The 15,583-nt window shown below is 40.8% G+C and overlaps 1 long non-coding RNA gene across 1 annotated transcript; it reads right to left on the bottom strand.

Moving 5' to 3' along the window:
• Nucleotides 1-7,758: 7,758 nt before the first annotated feature.
• On the bottom strand, nucleotides 7,759-11,551 carry LOC139361391 (uncharacterized). Its single transcript, XR_011618958.1, has 3 exons — nucleotides 11,360-11,551; nucleotides 9,833-10,048; nucleotides 7,759-7,859 (listed from the first exon to the last, which is right to left on the bottom strand). It is a non-coding gene; the product is annotated as an uncharacterized lncRNA (long non-coding RNA).
• Nucleotides 11,552-15,583: the final 4,032 nt, after the last annotated feature.

The following is a 15,583-nucleotide window of genomic DNA, read 5'->3' as shown; positions in this document are numbered from 1 at the left end:
AAATTTAAGAAGACTGAAATCATAACAAGTATCTTTTTTAACCATGATGGTATAAAACTAGAATTTCATAACAGGAGGAAATTCAGAAACTTTACCAATACATGAAACTTAGAGGAAGAATTCAAACTATCTCTCTTACTGATAATACAATTCTATAGCTAGAAAACCCTGAAGACTGTTACAACAGGCTCCTAGAGCAGATAAACGATTTCAGTACAACTTCAGATACAAAACCAATGTACAAAATCAATGTGTGCATTTCTACACACCACTAATGTTCTACCTGAGACCCAAGTCAAGAGTGTAATTCCATTTACAATATGCACACACACAAAAAACCTAAGAACACATCTAATCAAAGCCGTGAAAGATCTCTACAAGAGAACAGAAAAACACTGCTAAAAGAAATCAGAGATGACAAAAATAAATGTACAAATATTCCCTGCTCATGGATTGTAAGAGTCAATATCATTAAAATGGCCACACTGCCCAAAACAATTTACAGATTCAATGCTATTTCTATAAAAATACCAATATCATTTTTCACAGAAATAGATAAAAACTAAACTTTATACAGAACCAAAAAAGAGCCCAAATAGCCAAAGAAATCCTAAGCTAAAAGAACAAAGCTGGAGGAATCACATTGCCTGATTTTGAACTATACTATAAAGCTACAGTAACCAAGGCATGGGACCAGTACAAAAATAGACACACAGACCAACAGAATAGAGAATGCAGAAATAAGGCTGCACATCTACAACCATCTGAGCTTTGTCAAAGTTGACAAAAAGAAGCAATGGGGAAAGGAATCTTTATTTTATAAATGGTGCCAGGATAACTGGTTAACCATTTGAAGAAGAATGAGACTAGTTGCCTACCTTTTGCTATGTACAAAAATTAACTCAAGATAAGCTAAAGATTTAAATATAAGTCTTCAAACTATAAAAATTATAGAAAAAAACCTAGGAAATACCCTTTTAGACATTAGCTTTGGCAAATAATTTATGGCTAAGTCCCCCAAAGCAATTGCAAAAAAAAAAAAACTCAAAAGTTGTTAAGTGGAACCTAGTTCAACTGAAGAGCTTCTGCACAGCAAAAGAAATTAAGAACAGAATAAACAGATAACCTACATAATTGAAGAAAATATTCACTAACTATGCATCTGACAAAGGTGTAATATCCAGAATCTACATGGAATTTAAACAAATCAGCAAGCATAAAACAAATAATCCAATTAAATATGGGCAAAGGACATAAGCAGATGCTTGTCAAAAGAAGATGCACAAATGACCAACAAATGTATGTAAAAATGCTCATCATCACTAACCATTACAGAAATGCAAACCAAAACCACAATGTGATACCATCTCACACCAGTCAATATAGCTATTATTAAAAAGTCAAAAACAAACAAACAAACAAAAAAAACAGATGCTGGCAAGACTGCAGATAATAGGGAACACATATGCTTGTTGGGACTGCAAATTATTTCAGCCATAGTGGAAAGCAGTTTGGATGTTTCCCAAAGAATTTAGAACTACCATTCAACTCAGAAATCCCACTACTGGGTATATACCAAAGTATTTGGGAAAATAAATTGTTTTACCAAAAAGACATATACACTCATATTTTCATTGCAGTGCTATTCACAATAGCAAAGACATGGAACCAACCTAGGTGTCCATCAATGGTAGATTGAATTTAAAAAGTGTGGTATGCGTACACCATGGAATACTACGCAGCCATAAAAAATGAACAAAATCGTGTCCTTTGCAGCAACATGGATGCAGCATTTTCCTAAGTGAATTAACACAGAAACAAAAAATATGAATACCACCTATTTTTCCTAATAAGTGGGAGCTAAACATTGAGTGCTCAAGGACATACAGATGGCAACAGTAGGAACTGGTGAATCTAGGTAGTACTAGATGGGGAAGGCAGGGATGGGACAAGGGTTGAAAAACTATTGGTAGTATGCTTACGACCTGGGTGATGGGGTCATCCATACCATATACCTCAGCATCACATATTATACCCATGGAACAAACTTGCACATGTATCCTCTGAATCCAAAATAAAAGTTGAAAAAAAAATAAAACAGTATCTGACATAAGGCGATTATTATTTCACAAAAATCGATAAGCCCATTTCTCCCTCTTTGTCAAGAATGGCATTCATTTGACCTTGGGTGGATATATTTTTCATGTAGGTCAAGCAGATGATCTCCCGGAAATTAGAATTGGCCGAGAAACCACAAATTAGTCTGTATTGATTACTTGAACTTAATATGTGACCTTGGGAATTATAATGTGATCATGCCTTATAGCTGTCTTTCTTTTAGTCAAGGACAAAAGAAAGAGTAGAAGTCATAAATTCTTACTCACAAATTCTTACTCATAAATTCTTATATTTAAAGTTTACATTTTCCTTGACTTGATTTCTGTTTCTTTGAGCAGAAAAACTCTACAGAAAAACTATACAATACATATGAGTTAAATCTCTTGATTGTAGCAAATTTTTCAGTATTACGTGAATGTAAGATGGCTACAGTGAACTGTTCAACATCTTTTCTTCTGTAAACAATATTTTAGTTCTTACTTATGAGCAGAAGAGAATAAAATCAGATAGAAGGCTGAGTAGTTCATGCAAAGCAGACCTACTTCAAAATGACCTCTTCATAAAGACTTCTTAAATGCTCAATATACACAGTTACCCAATTTCTTCCTCTTTGGCTCTCAAAATACTGGGTCTCAGGTATTTAGATTTCCTTGTCCAGTAAAAGGCAGAGAATCTAAGTATATCCCAGGATTTCCTACCTTACCACCTATGTAAAAATAAAGAATTATCTTCACTTAAAACAAAATCAAGAAATGGTTGATCCGAAGATGATGAGTTATCTTAATTGATTGTTCACAGTCAGTTACAGATCCAACTCCTTGCTCTATTCTTTTTTCTCTTCTTACTACTGCACTTAGCTAGGAAAAAAAACCCAGAAAGAACCTTTATTTTAGAATTAAGTTCAGTTCGTTCGATTAAACATATGTAACATCATGCAAAATATCTCTACATTTTTCTTATTTTATAATCACCTGAAACCAAAGCCCTGGTCTTATGGCACTTGTAATTCTTCACTTTTAGCAGATATAATTAGTTGATAGTTGGTATTCTATTTATTATGGAGCCTTTCTGTCTCTTCCACTAAATGGTATTTTTCTTGGAGTTAAAAAAAAAAAAAAAAGTGTTTTTCTTATTCACCTTTGTCTTATCCATCATGTCCAGGCAGCCCCTAACACACACCTTTTATATAGTCAATGCTTCAGCAATACATTGCTGAAGGCTGAGCTATGCTAGTGGCCCAGGAGCAATTGATTTATTATTTTTTTTATTTTTAAATTCTCAGTTCAGATTTGAGTGAGAAATAGGTAAGAGTAAAATTTGGGCACATCAAAACTTCTCTTGCCAATAATGTTCAAATCTTTACTGTAGGCATGACCAAGTAGCTCATAATGACATGGACTTAAAGCAAAGTCTGATTTTACCAATTATCTTTGCTTTAGGAATCCAGTGATTACCTGGGAGTATTTTGATGGCCTTGTTTGATTATTTGGTTTTCATTTTCAAAGCCATCACTATTATTTTTCTAGTTTAAATAATTTAAACAGCTCTAGCATAGACAATATTGTCAGAAGTAAATTGTATATTAAAAGCATTATTGGTACACTTGCATTTAAGATTCATTTGCTCAAATTATCAGGCTGGGTTACAATAGATTGTGGCTGAGGCACAGGCTATTAAGACTGTCAAGGGCTACTTTGTCCTGGAAGTGAGTTTTAAAGTAAGCAGGGATGTTTATCTACTAACAATGTGAATTGAATATATACTTTCTCATTTTGTTGCCCTATCATTCTCAGATAGTGCTTATATGTAAGCCCTGACTAGGGCATTTAACACATCAGAGAGAACTACACACTTCTACCTTCATTTTGGAGACTGGGCACATGGCAGGATACTGGAGTTCTGGTATGAGCAGTCTCAAATCTGGACATCTCTCAGGTTTGGCAAATGATGAGTCTCAGGAGCTGTAATATTTTGGGCTGACCACTGGGGCTGGAACAAATTAAGAGACCTCATTCTTTTCTGGCAAGTAGAGAAGCCTATTGGAGTTTTACATATTTTGAAGACATTATCTAGCCCCATTCAAATACCTTAAGTGCTTTTTTTCCTACCAGCATACATTTTAAGCAACAGATCTAACACAGGCAGTTAATGCAACAGCTCTAAAGAAATATTCTCATATAATCAATTGAATCTATTTCAGTTGATCACTCAATTACTGCCAATACACACATCAAACCATTGCTTCGAGGTAATTTGTTTTATAATTATTTGGTGTGGTTAAATTAATTACCTGGAAGCATTACAAAGTACATTCTCTTTTTTTCCTTTTTGCCAGACATGAAAGGTGATTTGCAAGCATTATGTTTCATGTGTTCTCCTCATATCTTCTCCTAGCACATATTCCTTTCATCCTTTTTTCCCACCTGCCCCATTGTGTGTGTTCACTATGGTGTAATATATTGGCATTGTTGCCCAGGTTTCCTAAGATCTGTGCTTATCAATGCTCTTCACTGGTTGACTGCTCAAGTAGTTGACTTCTCCCAATCATTCTGTCCTTGGCCTTAAAATTGTTTCTTCAAGAAAATCTTCCCCAACTTCTAAAACTAGGTTAAGTGACTCAGTTACATGAAAATACTCTTGTGTTAATGATGTATATTTACTTAATTTTTCTGTTATCACTAGATAAGGTCTATGTGAATAGGAACTTAGCCCACGTTGCTCTGAGATCTGTGCCCCAAAACAACTACCACAATGGCGGTGGTAGCAGCACCGTTCCTTTCTGTAGAACTGACATCGAGCATATGATGACAGCACTGAATTCCTGCCTATTCCTTTGAGACAGTAGCAGCTGTGTCAGATTTTATACAACTATCGTTATGGAGCAATGACCATGATAGTAACCCAAACTATCTTGGGCAAGTAACCTGAATATCAAAGATTTTTAGAGTCCTGTGTTGCTCTACGTGTGTTGACAGACCCCCATGTGTTGCTATTATACTGGCAAAGAACAGCAAGTCTTACTAAATTCTCGTTTGTGAGTAAAAACATATGCATTCCTAGGGAATTTTGAAGATGTTTGTGGAAGTAGAAGCTTTCAAAGTCTATATGTTCTTATAAGTCTAAGAAGTGGTAGCAGTGAGAAGTTTTGGGAAATTCAGGAAAAGGTAATTTTCTCTGGTATATATTTTTGCTACAGCTGCCATGAAAACTATCACAATCACAAATTGGGTAGCTAAAGCAACAGAAATGTAGTTTCTCTCAGTTCTGGAGGCTAGAAGTACAAGATTAAGATATCAGCAGGTTTGGTTTCTTCTGGGGCTCCTCACCTTGGCTTGCAGACGGCTACCTTCTCACTGTATCTTCACATGGCCTTTTCTCTCTGAGTAAATATCACTGGTACATCTTCGCTTTCTTATAAAAAACATCAATCATATTGAATCAGAGCCCCACCCTTAAGACATCATTTGAATATAATTCTCTTTCTTTCTCTTTTTTTTTTTTTTTTTTTTTTGAGATGGAGTCTTGCTCTGTCGCCCAGGCTGGAGTGCAGTGACACAATCTCGGCTCACTGTAAGCTCCGCCTCCCGGGTTCACGCCATTTTCCTGCCTCAGCCTCCCAAGGAGCTGCGAATACAGGTGCCCACCACCAGGCCTGGCTAAGTTATTGTATTTTTAGTAGAGATGGGGTTTCACTGTGGTCTCGATCTCCTGACCTCGTGATCCACCTGTCTTGACCTCCCAAAGCTCCTGGCCGAATTTAATTATGTTTCTAAAGGCCCTATCTCCAAACACAGTCACAGTGAACAATAGGGATTCAACTTATAAACTTGGAGAGAACATAATTTACTCCGTCACATCTAGTAATTCCTGGGATAATCTGTTTACATGGATTTCTGCTGTTTCAAAAGAGTGATCTTTAATGTTGCTGCATTTTGTTCTTTTATAGGTATAGATTCATACATATGTAGTACATATATTTATATCAAATATACATAAAGATTTATGTGTGTGTTTCTATCTGTCTATGTGTCTGCCTATCTATCTATCTATTAAATGATTCTGACCTGGACCTGAAAATAATGTCTGTATTTTGCTGTTAATATACATAGCCAAAACAAGACCCATTGATCTGTTGCCTGAAAGAAACACTTCACGTGTTAAGACACATATAGACTGAAATAAAGGAATGTGTGATGGTTAATACTGAGTGTCAACTTGATTGGATTGAAGGATGGAAAATTTTGATGTTGGGTGTGTCTGTGAGGGTATTGCCAAAGGAGATAAACATTTGAGTCAGTTGGCTGGGAAAGGCAGACCAATCCTTAATCTGGGTGAGCACCATCTAATCAGTTGTGAGCATGGTCAGAAACTAAAGCAGGCAGAAAAACGTGAGAAGACTAGACTGGCTTATCTTCCCAGCCTACATCTTTCTCTAATGCTAGATGCTTCCTGCCCTCAAACATCAAACTCCAAATTCTTCAACTTTGGAACTCAGACTGGCTTCCTTGTTCCTCAGCTTGTAGATGGCCTATTGTGGGACCTTGTGATACTGTGAGTTAATCCTCCTTAATAAACTCCCCTTCATATATATATATATATATATATGTGTGTGTGTGTGTGTGTGTGTGTGTGTGTGTGTCTGTGTGTGTGTGTGTCCTATTAATTCTGTCTATTGGTTCTGTCTCTCTAGAGAACCCTAATACAGATTTTGGTACCAGGAGAGGAGTTCTACAGAAACATAATATTAAGGATAAAGTTCTTTTGTTGGTTTTGTAGTTTCTGGAGTTGGCTGCTTAATATGATTAGACCCTAAAATGCTAAGGACTTTACTTCTAATAGCATGGAGAACACTAATAGCCGTTGGCATGAATTGTTAAGAGAGTTATGCAAAATAAATGCATTTGACACTCCTGATTCACTGCTCATGAGAGGCAAGGAGTTTAGTGACTCTGTACATAATACTTTTGACTATATGTGGAGAACCAAAGAACATAATGAAGTTCATTTGTTGCTCCTAAGTTCACTGGACAAAGTAATGAAAGAAACTGAAGAACTCAGGGATTCTAACTCCCAGCTTCTGTTTTACCAAAAGTCTCATTTACCACAGTATAAACGAGGTAATTAAAAGAACAAAAGCAAAGATGATAAAATAATTTCTCATCTGCTCTCCCACAGGTAAATCAATGCTTTATATTATTTGGAGCTAGCATGATACTTTTCCTATATTTTTCTTGTGATTATAGACAAAATATTGTGGTATTATATTATTCATGATTTATTTTGAACTTCTCTTTCTTCATTGTAATGCATTTTGAGGCCTTAGAGCAATGGTGGGCTTTAAATCTCCCGAGGAAAAAAAAATGTCCTTGCGACATTAAAAAACAAGGTGCAGAACACTTTGTGTGTTTCTGTTTGTGGAAAAAAATTCTCTGTGGAGTGTGTGTGTAAAAAAGAGTGGATGGATACATACCTAACTTTAGATAGGATGCATCTCAGAAGTGAGATTAAGGAGGAGGATGTAGGGGAGCTATTAATTTTTACTTTGTACATGGTTTATTGTTTGAATTTTTGTAATAAAAAATCCTAAAAGATATATTTACCAAACAGAATATGTAACTATCTCGCTACTGTTCTCTAAGAGCTGGCAAATGCAGACTTTCACACACATCTCAGAACATGGTCAGGTAGGGAGTGGTTGAGTCCAGTGGTGTAATGCAGGCTGACATCTGGACCCGGTTCTTCTCCCTGGAATGGGGAAAATTGTGTAAGAACAGTACAAGTTGTGCAGGTCCTGGGGGAAACTCTTATCTCTCAAGAAAGAGCCTGGTATCAGGTGGGCAGACCACTATGGCAGCCACACTGGGGTGATCCAATGTGGGATTCAGGGGATAGGTTTATCAGCAGAGGCCGTGTTATTCCAAGACCTGGGAAAGCAGGCAGGGAGCAACTGGAAGCTTGTCAAGATGTCATAGAGCCATCTGGATGCTTGTCAAGATGTCACAGTGACAAAGTTGATACCTGTATTGATGCTTTTACATGCTACAGAAGGAATGAGAGAGGAGAAAGAAAGAGCAAGACAAGATGCCAATGCACGAGAAATCAGGATTCCCTGGAGGCATCCACAGCTTGCTGAAGTATGGAGACATATACAGAGCCAGTCACCAGAAGCACAAGCACACAGCAGGTGGTGGAACACCAGCAGGCTGATCTCAACAGTGACTAGTATCAAGGGTAACATTTTTGCAGCCAGTGTGCAGAGGTGCACTCCAGGGGTATTTAGGCACCTAGGAGGGACAGCCAGATGGCCCCAGCTGCAGAGAAGCAAGGCTGGAGATTCTGGGCAGGAGGCTGCAGTCTGGAACGGAAACTGGCTCCCGGCGCCTTCCTCTTCAAGCCTGCAAGAGCCCTAGTCCTGATGGACCCCTTCTGAGCTGTGTGTACTTGAGGTCTGGCCCCTTGTTGTTTGCAGAGAAGCTGCTGGGCAAGACCTGGCCATTGAAGCACTGCCTGCTGGCTCCAGGTGGTGGACATCACATCCATACATGTAGCGGGGTGGCCTGGCCTCCATGGGCTGCCAAGGCTGCCACTCTGCTGCCCTCTCTTCATGATTCCTAAGCACAAGTCTGCAGGAGGCAACTGAGTGGAAAGTCAGTATAACAATCTGGTGTTTCTGCCCCTGGCATCCTAACAGCCTCTGCACTGTGGGAACCCCTGTAATGGGATGGGATGGAGATGGGACAGCGGTGGGTATGGAGACTCCTTTAGAAGCAGGCCTCCTCATGAGTACTCCCCCACCAGGCCAGCCCCAGCTGGCAACTGCTTTACAGTGTCTAGCCCAGCAAGTGCTGGCAGCTCCCTGGGTGGGGAGGGAGGTGTTGGGGCTGTGGAGACAGTGGTTTCTCTGTGGGTGAGTCCCCTCCATGCTTCACCTCTCCTTTGCAACAACTGGTCTCCTTTCCCACCACAGAAGAACCCACAGAAGAAGCTGGGAGAGGGCACTGGGGAGGGACCCGTGTCCTGGCCTGGTCCTTGCCACCTGTGTGGCCCTGGGCAGGTCATGAACCTCTCTAAGCTTCACACTGCACACTTGTAAGATGCCAGCTATCAGCCTGTTTTCCTGGCAGGGCTGTCATGAGATGGAAGCAGTGCCAGGGAATGTGGATTGAGTGCCTCTGAGATGCCAAGCACTGGAGCGCTACGTACCTGTTCGGTTTTGCTCATGATTTTCATCACTATGTAACATACAACCCTCCATGCTTATTTATTATCTCGATTATCCATCTCCTACTCTAGAAAGAAAGTTTGATGAAGAGAAATCTTTTGGCAGCATTTGCTCACCATGTTGAGAGCAGTGCCTGGCATGTTGGAGAGGATCAAAATCACTATTGGAGCAATGAATGAATGGGTATCTCACTGAGTCCTTGCTGAGACGATCCACAGTAGAGATGGGAGCATGAGATGTGGGAGGATGATCATGGTTATGAATTCACAGAGGAGCATGCAGTGGTCCTGGCATTGAAACTGGCTGTGTAACCCTAAAGTCTGCACTATTCAGTGTGCTAAACAAAATGGTGTCCATGAAAGTGCTGCTACGCTATAAAGCGCTGTATGCCCATAAGCTGTTGTAAGAATTGCACCTTCCCTTGCCTAATGATCTAAACATAAACTTCCTGTTTGTGTAGTGTCTTGCAGCCTCTGCCCTCAGCCTTCACACTTGCCTGGTTTTAGGTAGCGCAGACAATTCTCAGCTTTTTGCTGGTCCTTATATTGTATATTATCCATAGCCAATCTGTAATCCAAGGTTGATTTTCCTGAACCACCTTGCACATTCACTGCCAACTCTCTCCTGTCAGCTAGTGGAGAGTGTGCTCCTGAGGTTAGCACAACTTTTTGTGACCAGCTCAAGCCAAACAGTTGCAGAGTGGAGGTCCTGTAAGAGACACACCGAATTCCTGGGTCAGAATGTGTAGCTATCTGCTGCTAAGATGGACACCCACTCCTCTCCTCCTTGGCCTTGGTGCCTGAGAATCAGGTGGAAAATCTCGACAGTGTTGTTTTCTTTTTGTTTGTTTTGTTTTTTAATGATTTATTTTATTTTTTATTTTTTGAGACAGAGTTTCACTCTTGTTTCCCAGGCTGGAGTGCAGTGGTGCAATCTCAGCTCACTGCAACCACCGCCTCCCAGGTTCAAGCAATTGTCTTGTCTCAGCCTCCAGAGAAGCTGGGATTACAGGCATGTGTCACCACACCCGGCTAGTTTTTTATATTTTTAGTAGAGACAGGGTTTCTCCATGTTGGTCAGGCTGGTCTCAAACTCCTGACCTCAGGTGATTCACCCACCTCGACCTCCCAAAGTACTGGGATTACAGGCGTGAGCCACGGTGCCCGATCGACAGCAGTTTTACATGAAATATGCACTTACAGGTTCTCTGCTTCCGTCCTGTTATGAATGTCCCCTTTGGTCTGGCCCTGAACTGCATCTCTACATCCTCACTCAGACTTGACCCCACGACTTCCTCTCTGCTGTCCCTTTTCTGTTTCTCGCTCTCTCTCTATTTCGTCACTTGGACTTGACTCCACGCCTTCCTCTCCGCTGTCCCTTTTCTGTGTCTCGCGCTCTCTCTATGTCCTCACTTGGGCTTGACCTCATGCCTTCCTCTCTGCTGTCCCTTTTCTGTGTCTGGATCTCTCTCTACGTCCTCACTGGGACTTGACCCCACACCTTCTTCTCCTCTGTCCCTTTTCTGTGTCTTGCTCTCTTTCTGCATCCTCACTCGGACTTGACTCCACGCCTTCCTCTCCGTTGTTCCTTTTCTGTGTCTCCCTCTCTTTACATCCTCACTCGGACTTGACTCCATGCCTTCCTCTCCTCTTTCCTTTTCCTGTGTCTCACTCTCTCTCTACATCCTCACTCGGACTTGACCCCACACCGTCCTCTCTGCTGTCCCTTTTCCGTCTCTCGCTCTCTCTCTCTGTTGCACACATAAGCCAGGGCTTAGATATGATGCTTGTGCTCAGGAACCAGTGGGGTAGTGTGGGGAGGGAGAAAAGCCAGACAGCATGTCTCTCCCTCTCACCCTCCCATCCAGAATTCCATGCTCAGCTGCCTGTCTCCTGCCGATCTTGAGAAAGACCTCTGGAAGGCTGTGCTCCTTCTTTGGTGGTCAGAGAACAAGGCTTTCCCTCCCACAGCTGAAGAATCTGAGTGGAGGGGGAAGGGTGGTGCAGAAGAGTTTTCTACCCTCGTGGCAGGGAGAGTGTGGTTTCCTGATGTCTTCCAGGGAGCAGGTGTTCATCCAGGCAGTCCCGAGGGGATCTTTAGTAGTGGAAACAAAGGGGCAGGAGGGAGAAGGAACGGTATGGACTTTGGAGTCAGATTGGCTCTGAACTCTGACTCCACCCTTTCTTGGGTGTTCACTGTTGATCACGTAATATCTCTGAGCCTCAGTATCTCCCTCTATAGAATCTCAGCTCTCAGGGTTACTGTGAGAATCGGATGAGATGGCTTCTGAAGTACCCTATAAACAAAATGCATTCATATTAGTCATTCTAACCGTGACAAAGTGGAGAAAAGTTTATGTGCCAGCATTTCCCTTAGAAGGAGAAAGCTGATTTGTTGGGGAAATCCTTTGATCTGTGCTTTGGAACAGAAACGAAAGCTCAGGAGGACGTGGACATGGGCGGAATGCCCAGCATGGCAGGGGAGGGCTTGTGCTTGATTCTGCAGAGGTGTCAGGGAGAGGAAAAATGAGGCAGAAAGGCTGTGAGGTGCCTGAAGCGACCCCACCCCATGGCCACCTCCCTATATTCAGTTTCTCTGAATTCACAAGGTGTTTGCATGTGAGTTTTTCATAGTAACCGGGGGTTGGAGTGACATTTGGATTGAAGTGGGGCAGCACAGAAGTAGATGCACAAATGAGCTACCTGGAGGTGGGAGAGTCATAAGTGGGTAAGCAGCAGAATTCACAGACATTGTGAGGAGGTCTTTGGACTCTCATGAGGCAAGAAATTGGGGCTCAGATCAGTTTTAACTGGGTATTTGTGTACTAGGAAGTTACAATGGACATCTTGTAACCTCCTAGACCATCATTGCCATTGTCATCATCATCTTCTTCTTCCTCATCCTTATTTAGTAGGGAGAGAGAAACAGGTTCAAGTGCAGTGCTTTGCTCAGTCAAGGTCACATGGCACCAATGATGACAAGACTGGTTTTAGATTCCCCATTGCCTGTCTCTAGCCTATGGCTGTTCCCTGTGAGCCAGACCACCTGTCCATCATGAAGGACGAGCAGTCTCAGGTAACAGGTGAGGAAACAAATCTCTTTGGGGTTGCACAATCTGCCCAAGGCCAGACTTGGGCTTGATGCAGGGTGCTGAGGACAGGCAGGGGATGCTTGTGGGAGTAGGCCACTGACTGGGCCTGCAGGGCTGAGGGGAGCTGTTTTCCTTTTGGACAAACTACTTCACTTGTGGGGGATGATCACCCCTCCTAATCCTGTCTGTTAATTGTACTAAAGCTTCCCCTCTTTGCCAGGGGATTGAGGGCTGAGGTGACAGGACTGGGCACATGACCTGGGAGTGCTGCCTGCACCCCCTGCTTTGATGCCCTGGCTGCACCTGCTTCATTCTTGTGGAGCCCAGTTTCATTTGGTCACACTGCAAAGCATAATCTCACATAAAAAGGCAAAATTTAACTTTAATCAAATAACTACTGAACATGAAATATTTGAAGAATCATTACCAACTCTGATTATTGATGACTAGGAAGGAAGATCTAGGAAGAGAGTGATCGGTTACATAATTGAATGCTCATGGAGGGTTTAAAAGCTAACCCTGTGTGTGTACATCTTTTTTTTTTTTTTCATTTCAGAAAGCTTAACACCTGTGTCAGATGTCCTGTTGGAAGCCGTGGAAACCCTGTTGGCTATGCAGACAAAGAGGCTGGCCCCAGGATGATTGTAGGACAGCAGGGCTGGGATCTTTCCATACCTTCTAAATCAGCATTTCTCTATCTGTTTTCTCTATCTCTATCTCTATCTATGTCAAATGGCACCAGCTCAATTCCTTATCTAAAGCAAGAGACATGAGGAAAGGTGAAGAAGAAGAGGTAACTAGGAGATTTCCCCAAACAGCTCTCTTTAAAAGGAGGTGAATGACAGAGGGGAAAGGGATAGGGTGGCAGGGTCTTGCTGACATACCATTTTAGAGCTTGGGAGACCTGTTGTAGCACCAGTGCATCGATGAGAGTGGCTCAGTGACTGCCAAATACCCACCTGCCACCTTTGGCATCCTTGTCATTAAGACAGAAATTAGCTCAGTTCAACCTTGGTTCTATGTGGGAAGCTGCTTACATGGTTTCCCTACTCTGGGTCCCAGGAAATCAACCCTTCATCAAGTACTGGTCATCCTGTCTAAAGATACCTAGAAAAGTTATTCAATTCATGACATTAAGAAGATGCCAGGAGGGTTTGTGGAGAATGGCAGGCTACTCTCTGTGCTAAGCGTTTGCATAGGCAGTGGTGAGCTGCGGTAGCTCACACCCCGTCATGACAGCCAACTGGAAGCATCTCTTCCCAACTCTGCATCAGTGACATCACTGTGGTTGCTTGAAATTGGCCATGGTGAAAATTGTAAAAATTTATGTATATTTTTCCAGCTTCATTGAGGTATAATTAATAATACGTGTGTGTGTGTATATATATACACACATAGATAATATATACATATATAATTGACATCTATATATAGTTGACATCTATATATATAATTGACATATATACCAGTAAAAATTGTATATATTTAAGGTGTATAATGTAATGATTTGATATATGTATACCTTGTAAAATGATTACCGCAGTCAAACTAGTTAACCCATCCATCACCATATATTGTAACCATTTTTCTTTGTAATGGAAATAGAATACTTAAGATCTACTCTCTTAGTGAATTTCAAGTATACAATACATTATTATTGACTATAGGATAGTCACCCTGCTGTCAGGAAGGTGACTCCAGAACTTACTCATCTTATAACTGCAAGTTTGTACACTTTGACCAACATCTTCCCAGTTTCCCCAAGCCTCAGCCCTTGGTAACCACTGTTCTATTGTCTGTTTCCATGAGTTTGGCTTTTTAAACATTTCATATGTAAGTGAGGTCATTCACTATGTGTCTTTTTGTGTCTGGCTTATTTCACTTAGCATAACAACCTCAAGGTTCATTCATGTTTCTTCCCAATGGTAGGATATCCTTCTTTTTAAAGACTGAACAATATTCCATTGTGTATAGATACCACATTTTCTTTATCCATTTACCCATCAAAGGACACTTAGGTTGCTTTCATACCTTGGTTATTATAAAATATGCTGCAATGAACATGGGAATAAAGATATCTCTTCGAGACAGTGATTTGATTTCCTTTGGATATATACCATGAAGTGAAATTGCTGGATCATATGGTAGTTCTATTTTTAACTTTTTGAGGAACCTCCATACTATTTTGCATAATAGCTGTATCAATTTACATTCACATGGTGGAGGTATTTGCACCATGAAACTGGCAAACAAATCATTGCTTTTCCTTTGCTGGAGGGTCAAATTAAAGCATTTACCAGCAAAAAAACAATGAGATACCACAGCAAATCCATGAGATTGGCTAAAATGCACCATGGACAACACCAAATGTTGGCAAGGATGTGGAGTAACAGAAACTCTCACTTATTGCTGGTGGAAATGCAAAATGGTACAGCCACTTTGGAAGGCAGTTTGGAGGTTTCTTACACTACTAAACATACTCTTACCATATGCTCCAGCAATTGCACTCTTGGTATTCACTCAAAGGATTTGAAAACATGTCCACACAAAATCCTGCATGCGAATGTTTATTGAAGCTTTATTCGTAATTACCAAAAAATGGAAGCAACTAAAATGTCCTTCAATAGATGAATGGATAAACAAATGGGGGTACAGCCATACAGTGGAATATTATTCAGTTACAGGAAGAAATGAGCTATCAAGCCGCAAAAAGACATGGGGGAACCTTGCTAAGTGAAAGAAGCCAGTCTGAAAAGACTACATACTGTATGATACCAAAAATAAGACATTCTGAAAAAAATTAAGCTCTGGGAAAATATAAGCATCAGTGGTTTCCAGGGCCTGGTGGGTAATAGTGAATTGGATGGATAGGTAAAGCACAGGGATTTTTAGGGTAGTGAAATGTTCTGTAAGATACTATGGTGGTGGATACATGATGTTCTGCATTTTCAAAACCCAAAGAGCTGTACAACAGAAAGAGTGAACCCTAAGTCAACTGTGGATTTTAGTCAATAATAATGTATCAATATTGGCTCATCAGTATCACATTAATGCAAGATGTTAACAATACAGAAAACTGCGGGGATGGGAGGAGAGGGAGTGTATGGGAACTCTCTGTAGTTTCTGCTCAATTTTTTCCATAAACTTTAAAT

This window comes from Macaca nemestrina, unplaced genomic scaffold (assembly GCF_043159975.1).
Source record: "Macaca nemestrina isolate mMacNem1 unplaced genomic scaffold, mMacNem.hap1 Scaffold_46, whole genome shotgun sequence".
Classification (NCBI taxonomy): Eukaryota; Metazoa; Chordata; class Mammalia; order Primates; family Cercopithecidae; genus Macaca; species Macaca nemestrina.
This window is presented reverse-complemented; position numbering and strand designations above follow the sequence as displayed.